General features: G+C 52.5%; 1 protein-coding gene across 3 annotated transcripts in view; it reads left to right on the top strand.

Moving 5' to 3' along the window:
- The first annotated feature begins 13140 nt into the window (after positions 1–13140).
- The window catches only part of HIPK1 (homeodomain interacting protein kinase 1), a 35635-nt gene continuing 33195 nt past the window's right edge, over positions 13141–15580 (top strand). For 2 of the 3 annotated variants that reach the window (XM_084611452.1, XM_084611451.1), the window contains exon 1: positions 13141–13310. The gene's annotated coding sequence lies outside the window, so the exon portion shown is untranslated. The remainder of the gene's footprint in view (positions 13311–15580) is intronic. The other variant, XM_084611450.1, reaches the window with a different exon arrangement.

Genomic DNA, 15580 nt, shown 5'->3' with positions numbered 1-15580 from the left:
GGGAGGCTCAGCAGACACAACACTAGAGCCAGAACCAGGCAGATCAGGCCCTTCCTGCTCGGGCAGGACCCCCTGGGTGAGAGAGGTTCAGGCAAAGTGCTGAGTTTGGTGGGATCGGCTGCCCCTTGGTGGGGCTCACGCTCCCATTCTCCTGCGGTCTTGCGGCTCCACAGGTCGGTTTTGGATGATGGCTCCCATGCAGCATTCCCTTGGGGCACCAGAATGGGAGGTTGTGTTGACTGCCCGCCTTTCAGGACAGGCTTCGCTCAGCAGTGGAACAGGTGACAATGATGTGTTTCAATTGTCCACCAGGCAGCTGCGTTCATCCTGCCCCTTGAGCCGAGCAGGGTGGGTCACACGGCAGAGCTACTGTCTCAAGCTAACCGAAGGCTCAAGGAGACCTTGCCGCACTAGCTACACCCAGGTACACGACAAGGTGACAAGATTTTCTGCACAACTGTGAGGGCCAGAGAGAACGATGGCACAGCTACACTACAACCTGCTGCAGGCGCAAGTCCCGTCAGCATGAAGCTGCTGCAGAACATATGTTGCTTGTGTGTATGCGCGCTTGGCTCCTTGCATCGGTGCCGCGCGTGCTCACCGGGAGCGCTTGTGTCAGTACGCAGCAAGTGCACCCAGAGAACATCTGGCCACTATCCAGTCCCCTGTCTTTTGGTGGTTTGATAGTGCATGGCAGGGCTGAACTGAGACACGCAGGGGTGACTGGGAGCGTGCAACTTTTCCCCTCCCATACTGTTGCCTGTACCCTGGAAACACCAAGCTGAGGATGTCACTGTTTCCTGGCAGGGAGTGGCAGGGGCAGGGATGCCATGTGGAATATTGGGGGAGGAGGGGGGGTAGAGAGGACTTGCAATGGTGGAGTCCCATTTTCCAGGCTCCTGTTCTAACCACTAGACATGTCCCTGCTTTTCTGAGTAGCTGTGTAGTTCTCTTCTGCCATATGCTGTAAATGACCAATGTGGTTTGAGCAGTTGCAAGGATCCTGCCCTCAGGTTTACAGCCCTGGCTGTTAGTCCCTTGCAGTGATAGATAAGCAACCTACCCCTTGGTGAATGGCTCAGCCAAGTGCTGTCGCTGTGCTTACTCTTCAGAAAGTTAACCCACTTCTTTCCACCACCCAAACCCCGTGAACGTCCTACAGGCCGAGCGTCTGCTCCCAGCGGCTGAACGTAGTGAGAAGCTGCAGCGAAAACTCTGGGTTCTGCTACTGGAACATAAAAGGTATTTCCTGCCATTTAGTGGACATGACTTCAATTACATAGGAGCAGGGGAACCTAAAGCCTCTCACACAGGTCTAAAGGGTAGAAAAATTTTGCAGGAGAGTCTGAATAATGGTAGAAGTGAGGGAGATCTCCACCACAAAGCTGCCTGTGTGTGAGGCACATTCAAGGGCTTCCCAGAGTGCCAGATGGGTGTTTCTGCTTCTGTTGGACCCCAAGGCGCTTTTTTCTGTGTGACAGCTGCCGCTTTCTGGGGGGGGCCTGTCGTGCCTCCGTGGGTCACAACTGAGACTACCAAATTCAGGAGAAGCTGCTGGGGAAAAGGGCTAACACACCCCAAAACTGGTGGTTATTCTATGAGATATACCAAACCAGCAACAAAATAAACTTATGTCTCACCACATTGGCTAACAAGAAGTCAGAAATGCAGCCTCTTTCGGTATTCCAGTCATGGATTCAACACCCAGACACCAGATTTAAAGATGGGTGGTTATTTGAAACCAATTTCATCAAACAAAAGGGTTCTGATCCCAAAGGACCAGCCACATACCCAGGTCAATATATAACTCAGATCTTCCCCAATAATCATGCTATTGCCAATCCTTTAGTATTTCAAATCTAAAGGTTTATTTATAAAAGGAAAGAGAAAGGAAAGTGAGAGTTTAAAATTGGTTAAAGGAATCAATACATACAAAAGTTGCAAAGTTATTGGATCGGGCTTGTAGCAGTGATGGAATAAACTGCTGGCTTGTTAAGTCTCTGCTTGCTTCCAAATCATTGGAAAGTCCTCAGTACCTTGGTTAGAATGCTCCCGTTAGTATAAATCCATAGTCCCGAGGTTTGAGCAGGAAAGAGGCAAAATGGAGGTGCTTCCAGGGCCTTTTATAGCTTCTGCCAAGTGAAGAGAATCCCATTGTTCTCACTGTGGAAAATTACAGGGAACAAGATGGTATTTGGAGTCATGAGCAAGTCACACGTCCACGCATGCTTCACTTCACATGCCATGGCAGTGCTTTAACATGGCTTGTGTGGTCGCGGCAGAGCACTGGGAGAGCTCTCCCAGAGCTCTAAAAAACCCACCTCCACGAGGGGCGTAGCTCCTAGCGCTGGGGCATTGTCTACACTGCTGCTTTTCAGTGCTGAAACTTGCAGTGCTCGGGGGTGTTTTTTCACACCCCTGAGCAAGAAAGCTGCAGTGCTGTAAAGTGTCAGTGTAGACAAGCCTTTAGTCATAGCAGAAGTCATTACCCATACTCCAGGTAGAACATTCACAGGAAAGTCCATTAAATGTAGGTAGGCATCTTCCATTGTGAGTTAAGTGTTCTTTGATGGGCCATTTGATTTGAATAGTTCCTTCGCAGTGTGCTGGCTAAACACCTGGTTGGTGTTTTCACAGGAGCAAACATTTAAAATACAGGTACATAGTTAATATTCATAACTTAAGATACAAAAATGATAAATACAGACAAATAGCATAATCGCATTCAGCCAATCATAGCTTTTCTATTGACACCTTACTTGACACACTTTGTATAACATTTCTTGCAATTATATAACAGCAGTAGCAACACTGATTTACATGATCATATTTTAATCAGATAACGTCATAGGGCCCCTCCAGTGAGAGCATGGTCAGAGCCAGGCGCAAACATATTTTATGGGAAGAGTTGGAAAAAGCCACCCTGGCACCCCCACTGCCAGCTTCTAAGACACTTTTGATCTCTTATCCCATGAAGTTTCCCAGCTGTGGAAAAAAAAGGCCTGCATGCTTTTCCCCTGTAACTTTTCTGTTCCTAACACTGTTTCAACTCCACCCAGAGGAGAGCAAGTCCAGGCAATGTGCCGCTATGTCATCTCAACCTGCTCTGACAGCGTGGTCCTGAAACCCCTGTGGCTGCCTGGAGCCCTGCCTACACTTATTGCTCATAGACATGCCACAGTGATAGCAACAGCCCTGGTGGGACATAATGAGTGTTAGCACAGCCATGAAGCGAGGGTCCTGCATCATGTGGGTTGTCCAGCCTGGCCCATGTCATGATGTTCGCTGTGTCTGAATGTTGGAGCTGAGATTTATGCTAGCTGCCGTGCTGGGGACTGGCTGTGCCCTCCCATGCAGTGAGCCAGCCCCAGGAACAAAATGTGAAATATAGCCTTTTCTATAAACATGCAGTGACCCAGAAAATCAGTCATTCAGGGATGAGCTGTGATCAGCTTGCCGGTCATGCCAAGGAATGAACTGGCCACATGTGCGTTAGGCTAGCAGGACTTTGGTTCTAAGAACAGATGTAAAATAGTATATCCTATAAGTTCTGCAGCAGCCATGGATCCTTTAAGATAAACTCATCCCTCACTGCCCTTCCCATCTGGGTCTTGAGCCACTTCCTGAAGACGTTTTAAATGTGGCTCAGAACTTCATCAGGCCAAAATGGGTTAGCCAGCCAGTGAGAACACGTCTAGAGGGTGTTAGAACCACGCTATGGAATGTGTTTGGTGTTGCCTACATTTGGCATGGTTGTGAGACCCCATACTCCTGTGTTCACATCCTACATTCTATTGTCATAATCTTTATATGAAGATTTGTATCTTTTGAAAACGTATAATTTGCTGGTCATTACTGATAAATTGTGTGTGGTAACACTGTTTGTGAAGTTATAAAATTCCACTGTATGGTGTTAACACATGTTCCAAACAGTGGTTGGCAAACAGGTCTGTCTCAAATAAAGGAATATGTGGTCTGCTTAACTTACACATAAGCTGTAAACAGACTCATCAAGCAGGAAGGGCAACAAAAGAATCTCCCAACAGGTGAGGAAAAAACAGAAGCCAACATCCTTCCCCATAGACTCTTGTCTCCTGACGCACACACTCTCTCTCCTCTCCATCAGTTCACTACACCAGAAGGGACAAAGGAAACAGCCACTGACCCAAAAGTTTGGTCAGTAAGAGCTGCTGAGAGCATTCGGTGAGAAAGCTTTGCTTTAAATTTAACAGTTTGTTAAGTTAGGCACCAGCTGTGCTTTAGCTTGTTTTTATTGTAACCGTTTCTGACATTTAATGCCTCATTAATTGTACTCACTTAAAATCTCTCTTTGCAATTAATAAACTTGTTCTATTGTTTGATCTAATCCAGTGGGTTTAAATCAAAGTGTCTAGGAAACACCATTGGGGGTAACAAGATGCGTGCATATTTCTATTGATGAAATGATGGACTTTATATAAACTTGCATTGTCCAGGAGAGGGCTGGGCAGTACAGGATGTTCACTTCTCAGGGAAAAGCTAAGCCTGGGAGTGAGTTGGGGTCACCGTTCAGTATAACCCAGGCTGGTAAGAGCCAAGGTGTGCCTGGCTGACTGCAGCACATAGACATGGTGGGGAGTGACTTGCAGGCTGGAGGCTCTTTGTGAGCACTCCAGACTGGAGGCTACAGCAGCAAGGCAGTGTAAAGGGCACCCCGGGTTAAATGCAGGTGTGATGCAGCTACTTATTAGTCTGGATTGTACCCTGGGTATGTCACAGTGGTGTTAAAAATGCCTGCACTCTGCCATAGTACACGAGCTGAATCAGTGAAGGAAAGCACATAGGATGCCGCTCTGCTGGTGATACAACAGAGACACTGGTGTAGACAGAGCATTTTTACCACCACTTTTCACAGTAGAGGGCTGAAAACACTTCAGCTCCAGCTGCACTACCCACTTGGCTCTCATTGGTGTATCATTGTTGAACGTTGCTGTAACGCAGATTCTGTTTTTTCTATTGTGGATACAAAATTTGTGTAACTGGAAGAATCCCACTCCCCACCTTTGCAAATAACACTGATTCAGGGAGTTTACATAATTTCCTGTACAACTTGTCATAGGTTCACGATCAAGTTGAGCTAACTTAAAGCAGAAATTCTCCCCTTTGTCATTTCTTGCATCTGAACCTCCACTTTCAAATCTGCACTGAGCAAATAATACTACAGGCAGTTAAAGGCATTTCTTAGTCACCTTCATAGTTATCACTAAAGAGGAGCATTTAGAGCCTCCTATAAAACACCAGTTGTCTAAGGTTTTCTGTTTGATAAAGTGTTGGGTGCATCTGTGACTGGCTCAGTCAGGCCTGGGGATTTCTCTGGGTAAGTTTCCACAGTGTTCAAAACCTGATTCTTATCTAGTTTCACTTTACAATAGACCAGGTGCCAGCCACAGCATGTACAGTCCTGCAGTGACAAGTGACTAGTTTGGGACAAAGCTTGCTGGAAGGTGATCCTCCTGGTCCTTAACTAGAAAGTCCAGGCCCCTGCGGACAGCTGACAAGCTGATGAGGAGAATATTTTCATGTCACGTACAGTCTCTGTTGGTGACAGGCATGGGGCATAAGGTGCCATTTGTGACCCAGTCTGTGGTTTCCAGTCATTATTGCCAGTGAATGGGCGGTGGAAAACATTCTGCAGGAGATAAAGTAGAGTCACTTCCTTTTCACACAGCCTCCTGGCTGCTCATGTGAGGCTGGGGCATTGTGTCCTTCACTGTGGACACGGAGGAGGTTCAGAATTGCATGGGAGCAGAGCAGAAATAGCAGAAAGGTGGGTTTCCATGGGTCCATCTTTCAAGGAACACTGAACTCACCTTGTTAAGGGCCCAAGCCAGAGCCCATTGAAATCCATGGTGAGACTCCCATGGACTTCAGTAGGAGTTGGCTCGGGTCCTAGATATAGCATGCACCATAAAATCTTACTCTAGTACTGGTAGCACAAGTAAAGAAACGTGGACCATAGAAACAGCGCCCCCCCCCCCATTCTGCCTCGCAGGACACAGTCTGCCACAAAGACAGCCGGCGGCAGTACGTCACAGTGTGATTTTGTTAGTGACAAAGAATCAAGATGCCAGTTGGTATTTCCTAATCTCAAACCCCCTTAATCAAAGACTAGCACCTCCTAGGCCCTGCCCAGGCTCTGACCTGAATGTTAGCAAATGCGCCAGCCTTCATTAAGGCAGAGTTAAGGTTGCCCTGTGCTGCTCTATGGCCTTCCAGAATGTGGAGAGCCACTAGACTTAAACCTCTGTAAACTAGGAACTCGAGAGTCAAGGGACATGCAAAGCAACCGTAACCCCTGGCTCCGGCCAGAACCACTGGGAATGGTTCAGTGGGGGGACATAATAAGTAGCCTGAGGATCCCCTTGCCCAAGTGACAGCTTTGCACCACAAGCTCTACGCCCTACACCATGGCAGCATACCAGGTTTTAAAGCGGTTTGCAGACCTGTGGATTTTAGTGCACTTGGACAATGGTAAGGAGCTGATTTTGGGGCACGCTGAATTCCTGGAGCCCCGGAACCAAACGCCTCGGAATTTGCACCACAAGGGCTCTTTGCCTTCCCATGAGCCCCTACACCCACCTGCTCCCAGGAGCCTCCCTCAGCACTTGAGAGAGGAGACGCCCCCTGCAGTCCCCTAGAAACTGGAGCCCCTGCCTTCCCCGCAATGACCCATGCACTCCCAGGAGCCTCAGCCCCCCACCGCCCCTGCCTCCCACCCCCATCCCACTCCTTACCCCCCTGCTGCCAAGATCCTGATGCCAAGATGCCAGTGCCAAGAGGAGCAAGAACCGCAGTTGCTGCAGTTTTGGCACCTTGAGGGCCCAGTACTTAAAGTGGGCCCCGGGTGCCATGCTGCCCATGCTCCTGGCCACGTGGCCTGTGTGCCAGAGTAGGGAGATTGCTGTACGACTCTCCTGTGCACACCCACAACTTCCAGTTGCAACGTGCCAGTGTTTAACAAGGGGTATAGTGCAACCAGCAAGGCAGCAGAAAAACTAGCCCAGCCAGGTCTAGGTGGCAACCCCAACACATGGTTAAAAGTGGCTGGTCGTGGGTGGGCACCCCCCAGCTCCGTGGCCTCTACAGTCTACCTGGTTCCTTGTTATGCTATCGCAGGTTTCAAGCCAAACTCCCTATATGAGTGGATTTTAGCGTACCTTGCTTATTAACGTCTACTTATTGGAGGGCCCTAGGTGAGGAATCCTTGACCACAACACGCACTGCCAGCTCATCCCCCAACCCTGGTGTGGCACAGCACTATCATGGTGGGGAGCAGCAACACCACAGATAAGACTGCACCGAACTTTCCTTCTTCACGGGGGAAAAGGGCTGTAAAAAATTCCATCGTTTGGGTTATTGCCCCACTGCAAACCATCACCCGCCGAAAACAAATCACAAGACTTCTGCTTCCTAATGTGATGGGCACCATGGTGAAAACCAGCTCAGTTAAGGAGTTGTCTACACTCGAAAGTGGGGCCACTTTAACTAGGCCAGTGCAGTTAACGAGGCAACGCTCGGCTCCGTAAGCTCTGCCCCCAAGCCCAGTGTGGCTGCAGTGAACCAGTATGAACGTCTAGTCTGGTTTGGGAAGCAAAACAAGCTGTGTGGCTAGCCAACACCTTGGGCCTGATAGACTTGCATCCACACTAGGGCTTAACCCAGTGTAACTACAGGGGTAAAATAATTACAGCCCAACTGACAGTTAGCCCAAGATACCATCTCTAGCGCAGCACAGGCCTAAGCCTTTGCCAATAAGCTCCAGGCAACAGTGTGGGAAGGGACTGGGCAGAGCCTGGCGAGAAGACACAATACTTTGGCCTAGTGGCTTTACCTTTGATACAGTGTGTTGGTACTGGAGCCAGCTGATGTAAGTGAAATGATCGGGTATGTCTACATAAGGGTGGGATTTAATCCGAAGAATTCGCAGCCAAAGAATAAAGCTAACATCGCAAACAGTCTCCTCGATGACTGGACCGTGATGTGTAAGCAGACCTTGTCACCTTGCTGGTGAGTTTCACGACATCGCACGAGCAGTGAGACTAGGGCCTGGCACCCGTACTGCAATACCAGAATTCAAAGCAGATCACAAGCAAGCAGATTCACTCATGTTCTTGCATGTTGCTCATGCAAAGCAAACAGGATGCTAATGTGGAGCTTGGACTCAGGTTGCACTGATGTGCCCGAAATATTGCTCTATTCTTAGGGCAGATGAATTTGATTTCAAAACTGATGTTGGCCAAAAGAAGAGATGCATTCCCATTCCTCGCATGGCTACGGAGCTGGGAATGGCCATTGGGCTGTATGCTGCCAGTGGATGTGACTCCATTTCACCTTTCAGTGGCATGGGGAAAAGATGGCTGAACACAGCAGCTGAGCACCCAGAGAAGTGATCAAAGAAGGAGTTTAGAGCTCTTCTCTCCACGCACACACACACACACCCTGCAGATGTACAGAGGAAAGGGAGATCCACAGTACCTCTCTCACACCCACAGACACCCCAACACCATACAAAACCAGCTGGGGGAAGGCGGCCGAATCCTGCTGTCTGCCCCCTATCCCAGTGATTAGGGTCCTGATGTGGGAGACCATGGGTCACTTGCCCCATCTGCTTGATGAGCAGAAAGTATGTAACAGAGGGTCTGGCATCTCTCAAGTGAGTGCCTTAATTGCTGACCTAAAGGGTAGTCTGGTGTGGGCTGCTCCTATTGAAGCTGTTCCCCTTTAATTGTATGAATTGTGTGAAGCAATAGCAAAGCAAAAGAAGCCTGCTACGGAATGGTAGTTAGGATAGCACTGCTGGGCAGTTGGCCACCCTGGTTCAAGTGCCACCTCTTCTTGCTGAGGAGAAGTGCTTTCAGCAGGGCACACCCAGCTTCTTGAAGCTGTTCCACTTTAATGAACTATGAATTGGGCCAGTAAAAGGCTCAGAATTGCTTGATAGGTTGCTGGTTTGGCTGCTGACCTCAAAAGTGCAAGAACCTACTCCAACACCTCTCTCAGCCTGTTAAGAATGGGTTTGAAGAGGAAGCTTCTCTTCTCTTGAAGCTGTTCCACTTTAATTAACACTTACTTAGGTCAAAGCAGTATTGCTCTGTAAGAAGCCTTCTTAGAGCCCCATGATTAGTGTACTCACATGTTAATTCCCCTCTTGCCTGCTGAGGAGAAGGGATTTGAGCTCTGAGCTCTTTTCCTCCTCATGCTGTTCCACTTTAATTGACTATTAATTGAGGCAAAGCAAGACTCAACCATACCACCCTGTGCTTAGCCTGGTGGTTTAGGTAGTAGCTTGGGGTGCTAAAGGAGCAGGTCCAGTTCCCCACTTACCCTGAAAAGGGAGTTGAGCAGACACTGCATTGCTTTTTCTCTTGAAGTCTGTAATAGTTTAATGAACTATAAAATGGTCCACATCAAAGCTGTTCTGTAAGCAATGCTATGTAGCCTGCTGGTCAGCATGTCTGTCTGGGTTGGTGGGGGCGGCAGCACCATTCCCTGTCTGTGCTTGATGAGAAGAAAGGATTCAAGAAGCAGGCTGCTTTCCTCTTGATGCTGGTTCACTTTAATTAACTATTAATCAGGCCAAAGCAAATTGCTTTCATAACAGTCCCTGCACAGCCTGGTGGTTCAGTTACTAACCTGGGGTGCTGGAGATGCTGGTTCAGTTCACCACCTTGGATTGAGGAAAGAGGTAAGTAAAAGCTGCCTTTCCTCTTGACACTTGTCCCCTTTATTTAACTATTAATTGGGCCAAAACAAGCCTTATTCATAACACTTGCAGTATAACCTGATGGTTCAGGTACTAGCCTGGAGATGCTGGTTCAATTCCCTGCTCTGGGTTGAGCAGAGATTGCCTCTCTTCTTGACGCTTGTCCACTTTAATAAACTATTAAATGGTCAAATCAAAGCTCCTCCCTATGAAGCCCTGAATAGCCTGGTGGTTTGGGCCCCACCTAGGAGGTTGGAGAACCTGGTTAAAATCCCACTCCTCCTTCCTGAGGAGAAGGGATTTCAGCTCTTGCCTCTTGAAGCTGGTCTACTTTAATTAACTAGGAATCAAGCCACTCCCTGAGCTAGGGTCACTCTATAGTCCAGTGGTTCAGTTGCTTGCCTTGGCAGTGGGAGATGCTGCTTCAAATCCTTCCTCTAGCTGTTTCAAAAGGATTTGGAGAAGGCTGTCCTGCCTCCCAGGAGGGAAGTGGGAGGTTCCCGTTTAGGTCCCCTTGCGTTTGCAGGAGGCCCTTGTCTTTCTGGAAACAGAAGGGGGTTTGAACGGAGATCGCTCACTTCATAGGTGGGGTGAGGGGTGGGCCTGGGAGGAGGGAGGGGTGGTGGCTGGGGGGCCGGGTGGGTCCCTGGAGGTGGGAGAGCCTTGGTCCAACCCCTTGCAGAGGAGGGGTTGGACCCGGGGTCTCCCACCGCCCGGGTGGGTAGCCTAGCCGCAGGGGACAAAAGAGTGATTCGCTTTTTTAATGTAGCTCAAGGAATATTTAAATAAAACAGCCCCAGAGGCAACTGATATGTGTTGTAAACCCCTTGCCCACAGCAAGGATTGAACTCTAACATCCCAGGCAAAAGCCGCACCCACTACACCACAGAAGGCAACTCTTTTGGGAGATGTCCTTTGGCCCAATTCATAGTTTAATTAAAGTGGAACAGCTTCAAGAGAAAAGGATATTTCTCACAAGCCAGAGGGAGGAATTGAACCAGGATCTCCCACACCCCAGTAGAGTATTCAAACCCCTGTACCATACAGGGCTTCTCAGGCTAAGCTTGGCCCAGTTAATAGTTAATTAAAACAATTTGAAGAGAAAAAAATCACTCAATTCCCTGCCCCAGACCAGGAGGAATTGACTCACACCCTCCAACAGCTCAGGTCAATACCCAAATCCCCCTATCATTGAGGGCTTCTTATACATGACTTCTGCTTCAGCTGTTACTAGTTAATTAAAGTGGAACGGCTTCCAGAGGCAAGACCAAGGCAACCCCCCATCAGAATAACTCATAGCCCTGTAGTGCGGACATCCTCTTGAGAGGTAGGCGATCACTGCTCAAATCCCTTCTCATCAAACAGAACGGGGACTGAACCAGACTGGCCCACAACCTAGCTGAGTACCCCAACCACTGCACTGTAGAATGATGCTCCTTGTCCCCCAATGGTAGCCTTCTTGATGATCAGGAGGTGGTCCCTCCTGACAGGTTCACAGTTTCAGAGCAAACTTTTATTACAGTTATAAAGCAAAAACGTAAATATTACCTTACAGCATGTGATAAAGATATTTAAGGGAGATTAATGCATACAGACACTTACAAGCATTTCATAAAGTCTACACACATTGTTATAAGTCCAATACCCCACCTTACCTGTGCTAATCCACAGGTGAAACACACTGTCCAGCACGCAATTTGTCAGTGCTTGGCTGAGGCCTAAAGCCTTGGCAAGAGCCGGCACTTGGTTTGCCAGTGTCACATAGAGAATAAGCTACACTGGCAAAAGCATTCTTTTGTCAGTACAAGATGGGTGTACACTACGAGGAGAGAGAGCAGGAGATGGGGATAGTTATACTGTGATATTTAGACCAGCAAACTCTTTCTAGCATATTCAAGGCTTAAGGACCAGATTCATATGAAATCACACTGAAATCACAGTAAGAGTGAGAAGTTACCCCTGTTAACTTTAAGGCATGAGCATGATCCTGGCCAGGCTTTTAAGTGAATTTCTCCTCAAGAGATGCCCATCCGGAGACCCTGACAATCAGAACCCTTTTCTCTCTCCCTTCACTGTATTCTAGACAAAGACACAGAGAGTTCACACGGCAGCCCGGCACCCACAACTCACTGGAGAATTTCTCCCCAAATGACGCGTCTTTTGTCTTATGCGGACTCTGCAGAGAGGTGACAGTTGGAAGAACCAAAGGGCCCGGGGGTGTGGTGGGTCTGTACCGCCTGGGGGGGGCAAAGGGCCCGGGGCGGGACAAAGGGCCCGGGGGGTCTGTACTGACTGGGGGGGACGACAAAGAGCTCAGGGGGGCTTCTGTACTGCCCAGGGGGGACAAAGGGCCTGGGGGAGGGCAAAGGACCCGGGGGGATCTGTACTGCCTGGGGGGGGTCTGTACTGCCCGGGGGGGGGAAGGACCCGGGGGGGTCTGTACTGCCCAGGGGGGACAAAGGGCCTGGGGGAGGGCAAAGGACCCGGGAGGATCTGTACTGCCTGGGGGGGGTCTGTACTGCCGGGGAGGGGAAGGACCCGGGGGGGGTCTGTACTGCCCAAGGGGGACAAAGGGCCCGGGGGGAGGAAAGGACCCGGGGGGGGGGTTCTGTGCGGCCCGGGGAGGGAAAGGACCCGGGGGGGGGGATCTGTGCGGCCCGGGGGGGGGATCTGTGCGGCCCGGGGGGGCAAAGGGCTGATCGCATGATCAGGCCAGGCCGGGCCGGGCCGGGCGAAGGTCGGGGCTCTGGAAGGAGCCGGGGCGGTGGCTGCTGAGGCCCGGGAGGCCCCTGGAGTCGGGCTGACCCGTGGCTGCGCCCCTCGCGGGCCCGGAGCGATCTGAGGTGCGGAAACACCAAGAACCCGCTGAGCTGAGGGAGCAGCGCAGCCCGGGGCCGGGCTCCGGCCGGGGTTACCTGGCCTTGCTCCGGGGCCCGCGGGAGCCGGAGAGCCGCGCAGGGGCCACGTTCCCATGGCAACACGGCCAGGCCGGGGGGCGGGGCTCCGGCCTCAGCCCCATGCTGTCAGGCCCAGCGCGGCTGGAGGAAGGGACGGAAGCCCGCAAGGGTCCGTTCTAGCGCCCTCGGCCAAAGCCGCTTGCGTCTCGGAGCGGGGACGTTTCCGCCCGCCCACTTCCCAGTAGCCAATCGGACCGCGACGGCGCCTCGCTTCCGCCTCGGTAACCGTGGTGGCGATGGGCCGAGCCGTCACGTGACCCTGGTTCAATGCCTCGGCGCTCGGCAGTTGCGGGGCTGGGCCGAGTTCGGGGCTCGGCTGGCTCAGTCTGGCGCAGGCAGCCGAGGGCCCGGAGCGCAGCAGCAGCCGGAGCGGGCCGACGGGAAGCGGGGTCCGGCGCGCGGCGGGGCCGCGGAGCGGGGGGAGCCGGGCCAGGCCGGGCCGTGGGGCGGGGCGGGGCCTGGCGGCGGCGGAGCGGCCTGGAGGCTCCCCCCGGGCGGGGCGGGCCTGGACTGGCGGCCGCTCCGGGGCTATGATGCGCCCGCTCCGGGGCCCCGCATCCCCTCGTGTCCCCCCGGCAGCTCCAGCCCGCGGCTGAGACCTCCCACCAGCGGTGAGTGCGGCCGGGCCTGTCCCGACGGGAGCCCTCCTCGCCCGGGCCGGGCCGCGGGCCGTCCCCGCCCTGGCGGCGGGAGGGGGGTGTCCCCGGCCCGGCCCGGCCCGGCGCTGGCGGCGGGAGGGGGGTGTCCCCGGCCCGGCCCGGCCCGGCGCTGGCGGCGGGAGGGGGGTGTCCCCGGCCCGGCCCGGCCCGGCGCTGGCGGCGGGAGGGGGGTGTCCCCGGCCCGGCCCGGCCCGGCGCTGGCGGCGGGAGGGGGGTGTCCCCGGCCCGGCCCGGCCCGGCGCTGGCGGCGGGAGGGGGGTGTCCCCGGCCCGGCCCGGCCCGGCGCTGGCGGCGGGAGGGGGGTGTCCCCGGCCCGGCCCGGCCCGGCGCTGGCGGCGGGAGGGGGGTGTCCCCGGCCCGGCCCGGCCCGGCGCTGGCGGCGGGAGGGGGGTGTCCCCGGCCCGGCCCGGCCCGGCGCTGGCGGCGGGAGGGGGGTGTCCCCGGCCCGGCCCGGCCCGGCGCTGGCGGCGGGAGGGGGGTGTCCCCGGCCCGGCCCGGCCCGGCGCTGGCGGCGGGAGGGGGGTGTCCCCGGCCCGGCCCGGCCCGGCGCTGGCGGCGGGAGGGGGGTGTCCCCGGCCCGGCCCGGCCCGGCGCTGGCGGCGGGAGGGGGGTTCGCTTCCCTTCGTGTCCGTTCGCCGCACCACCCAGGGCCTGAGACCGCCCCAAGCGATCGCTCCTTTGGAGAGACGCAAATCTGACCCTATTCGAGGGGCCCCATTCAGGTATTCCCCTGAATCAATTACAAACCCCCCCCCCCCGCCCCGGTAAGTCTGCCCCTGCGGAGTTGGCGATCTCTCCTTTGCCGTGTCAGGAGCCGCCCGCGGCCGTGGCGTATCCGACCTATGCAGAAGGGTCGGTTTGCAGTTAATATTTTGCACCCGATGCTTCATTAACTTATAAATTCATGGCTTTGGTTTGTTGAGAAATTGACCCAGTGAGATTTTTTCTGGAGAAAAAGCACTTGGCTTCACCGTTTCCCAGACAGTAGGCCAAGAAGATACTTTTAGTGCCGTCAGAGGCACTTGGGGTAGGCAGCCAATCCGCTTGCTGGACTAAATATCTCAAAGCCTGTAATTTTGTCATTAAAGACTGCCTCTGATAGGGAATAACTGGTCTTGGCTCATTCCATTTTAAGGTTAATAAGATGGGAGAAGTATCTGTAACTCTAAATCAAAGAAGCTGTTTTGTAGGATACATTTGACATTTTAAAATGGGGCTGGGGAGTTCCTAATTTAGAATTTGCTGGGATTAGAAATGCTTCAGAATAGGAGAATAAGGAAACTATGATAGTATTGCTCTGTAAACCCACTTTTCTTAAAATGAAATTTTGCACCAAAGCTCACAGCGCTCCCTGAAATAGGCCACTATAAATGTCTGCTGGCACAGCTGTGGGGTTCAGGCTGGTGAAGGAGTGACCCCTGACTAGCATAGCAGTGCCAGCAGAAGCCCCTAGAGTAGATGTGGTTTTACTACTTTTGACGGGACTGGCTTATTTTGCTCTTGGAGATTGGTCCTATTCTATTGGTACAAAACTCAGCTTTGCTGCTCTAGCTTCGTCTGTGCTCTGAGTGCTTTGCTGGTATAGTAGGCGGGGGTAAAGCACTCCCAGTGAGGATGTGGCCATGATTTCAGATTGTGAAAGCCCCACTCCATTTAAACTGTACACTCTGAATATGTAAGCAACTGTTCTTTGCCAAGTGGCCCCTCACACAGTAATGCAGCAATCCGTATGCATAGTGCGGTTTCTTTGATATGGGAGATTCTGGTTCAGTTCCCCCCTTTGCCTCGTCTGTCCTAGGGCTACACTGATGGGGGTGGAGGGAAGGCTGCTGAAGCTGTTTCACTTCAATTAAATATTTCTATGGGCCAGCTACAGGATTAGACTCCCTCTATAGCCTAGTAAGGCCATCCCTGTTCAAACCCTTTCTTAGCCGGCAGGCGCAGGACTTGAACCAGCATCTCCCACTTCCTAGGTGAGTACCCTGATCACTGCACTGGAGAGGAGTTCTCACGCTTGATTCTTGCATTGGCCCAATTAGTATTTGATTAAAATGGAACAGCATCGAGTGCCCGACAGCAGCCCAGCATTTAGGTATTTCACTTGGAGAGGCAGGAGATTACTGTTCAAGTCCCTTCCTACCAGGGGAATTGAACCAGAAGTGCCTATGAGATGAGCATCCAAACCACTAGGCTAGAGAGGGTGCCTTGTTTTTGCCAAATTA

The sequence above is a fragment of the Lepidochelys olivacea genome (assembly GCF_965140295.1).
Source record: "Lepidochelys olivacea isolate rLepOli2 genome assembly, chromosome: 21".
Classification (NCBI taxonomy): domain Eukaryota; kingdom Metazoa; phylum Chordata; order Testudines; family Cheloniidae; genus Lepidochelys; species Lepidochelys olivacea.
Note: the sequence above shows the minus strand (reverse complement) of the source record. Positions and strands in the feature narration are given on the sequence as shown.